The 2,866-nt window shown below is 50.6% G+C and overlaps 1 pseudogene; it reads right to left on the bottom strand.

Moving 5' to 3' along the window:
- Positions 1 to 661: 661 nt before the first annotated feature.
- The window catches only part of LOC119321679, a 3,483-nt pseudogene continuing 1,278 nt past the window's right edge, over positions 662 to 2,866 (bottom strand).

The raw sequence follows: 2,866 nt of genomic DNA on the forward strand, positions 1-2,866 counted from the left end.
ATTCATCTTTCCTGGGTACGTGTTCTCACCTGGATGTCCGACCAATGCAGCAGGGAATCCCATGCCAAGCAGCTCAGCTATGGCGGAGAGCTCTTAACCATCATCTGGCTCATGAAACAACATGGAGCTGAACTGAATCTCATTCCCAAGCACGAATAAACTGACCAGCATCGTATCTCCTCTGCTCTGCTCTGCTTTTTGTTATAATTTTCAGCAGTTACTATTACTATTCCATGCTCTTTATTTGTATCGATTTACAGTTTCTTAATCAATCCGCTTCTCTTTGTGTACAAAATGTAATTGTCATGCCTATTCTAAATTGAAATGTCCCAAATATTCTCTCTTTAATATTGTAATAGGATCCTTCTAATAAATCCTACGCGTGAACTGATCTCTTTACCTGGTTTGATGGCCATGCCGTGTTGTGTTCGTTGTGCAGTCCATTGCCTTCTGACATTATCTTTTTGTCAAATCTTACATTGTAACCTCTACACCTTTTGTTTCCTTTATTATTTCAAGTACTGGAGTGGATGTTTCAGAGCTGTTTTTATGGGATTTGGTCCATCAACGCCTTCTCCTCGTGCCGTCCCCGCGGGCGGCCGGTGGGAGCGCAGATCTGCCGCGCCTCCTCACCACCGCCGGCGCAGGTCGCCAGGCAATCCTACTTGTCGTAGTAGCGGTCCCAAAGCATAAAGCCGCCATAGTTTGGCGGTATTGAATTCATGCACCGACCAACTCATCCAAAAGTCCGAACTGATGGAGGGAGGTGGACAATATATTTCAACACTCCCCCTCACGTCTGGACTATTTTAATCCTTAGACGTGGGATCGATGTAGGCCGCAGAATCATTTTATTTAATACTGCGTTGACAGGGTCTTGAACTCAAGACCTCTTGGCTCTGATACCATATTGAATTCATGCACCGACCAACTCATCCAAAAGTCCGAACTGATGGAGGGAGGTGGACAATATATTTCAACAGGCGGCCTTTGCACCAAGGGAGCGACGCCGTAGTAGACGTTCTTTGGGTGCACCCACCCGCTGAGCTGCATCGATGCCGGCGGGCCGATGTAGATCAAGGTACCCGAGTAGGCGGCCGTCCACTTGTCCCACGCCAGCTCCCAGTAAGCACCGCAGTCATCGCCGAGACCCTCACGTGGATGCGCTCGAACATCCCGGTGTCCAGGGCTCGCTTCATGTACCCCGCCGGCGGGAACCTGCACGGCACTGTCGCCGTCAGGTGCAGCAGCTTCCCCGGCCCGGCCCGGTTGTTGTGCTTGGCGAGCTCCCTGGCGAGGACGTCATAGCGGTCGGCGGGCGCGCCATGCTCGAGGAAGAGGTCCACGCCGTCGAGCCAGGCGTCGCCGAACGGCCTGGGCACGCCCAAGTAGGAGTTCCAGAGGTGGTCGAAGAGGTCGAGTGCCACCTGCTTGGACGGGAGCGAGTAGCCGCGGCCGAAACCCCCCACCGAGAGCGACACCGGGACGCCCTTGTGCTGGCAGTCCTTTTTTACTCCGCGTATTACATTTATGCAAGTCAAACTTTGTAAAGTTTGACTAAATTTATATTCAAAAAATATCAACATCTACAATACCAAATACATATGCCATGAAACTACATTTCATAATGAATCTGACAAGATTGATTTGATATTGTGAATGTTGATACTTTTCTATAAGTTTTGTCAACATGGAGATACTTTGAGTTCGGACAAAATTTATATGCAGACTAAAAAGGACCAAAGTGAGTATATAGTAGATTTGTTATTTGAAAATTAATACAATTCATATTAGCTAGGGCACTGTAGCTTACCTGACTTCTCTCCTTCATGTTAGAGGATCCAGTTCTCAAAAAAAAAGAATCGCTGCTAATGGTTGCGGACTGCAGTGGGCCACGCCCAAGGTAACATCAAAGTTGCGTGCGGATCTCAACCTGAAAAGGGGAACTCCTATTGGGCGTTTCAGTGAAATGGCTAATTTGGGAGTATTCTTTGCAAAGGTCACCCTCACCTTCTCAGGTAGCGACAAGTGTTGCACTGCATGTGTGCCACATGTCGCAAGTGGCGCACCCCCTCCCCTTGAGTCCGAATAGGACAAGGAAGGGGGGGGGCGCCCCCCTTGCCTTCCCCCTCTCCCACTCCTTCCTCCCCCCTCCTTCTTGGAATAGGAAAGGGAGGGGGGAAACCTACTTGGAGTAGGTTTCCCCCTCCTAGGGCGCGCCTCCCCTTAGGCCGGCCCCCTCCTCCTCTCCCCCTTTATATACGGGGGCGGGGGACACCCCATAGACACACAAGTTGATCTATGGATCGTTCCTTAGCCGTGTGCGGTGCCCCCCTCCACCATATTCCACCTCGGTCATATCGTCGCGGAGTTTAGGCGAAGCCTTGCGCCGGTAGAACATCATCATCGTCACCACGCCGTCGTGCTGACGGAACTCATCTCCGGAGCTCGGCTGGATCGGAGGCAGGAGATCGTCATCGAGCTGAACGTGTGCTGAACTCGGAGGCCCCGTACATTCGGTGCTTGGATCGGTCGGATCGTGAAGACGTACGACTACATCAACCGTGTTGTGCTAACGCTTCCGCTTACGGTCTACGAGGGTACATGGACGAACACTCTCCCCTCTCGTTGCTATGCCATCACCATGATCTTGCGTGTGCGTAGGAAATTTTTTGAAATTACTACGTTCCCCAACATTGGGACTAGCTAGCTAGCGTGTCTAGCTAGTCCTCTCTATACGTATGTATAGTACGTAGCGTCGACCAAGCACGGACAAAAAAGAGGACACTTCTCTCTATTAATTAGTTAGCTAACACAATATATGAAACACCTAAATTAACCGCCTAAAACCCCCAACCCCCCCCCC

The sequence above is a fragment of the Triticum dicoccoides genome, chromosome 6B (genome assembly GCF_002162155.2).
Source record: "Triticum dicoccoides isolate Atlit2015 ecotype Zavitan chromosome 6B, WEW_v2.0, whole genome shotgun sequence".
NCBI lineage: Eukaryota > Viridiplantae > Streptophyta > Magnoliopsida > Poales > Poaceae > Triticum > Triticum dicoccoides.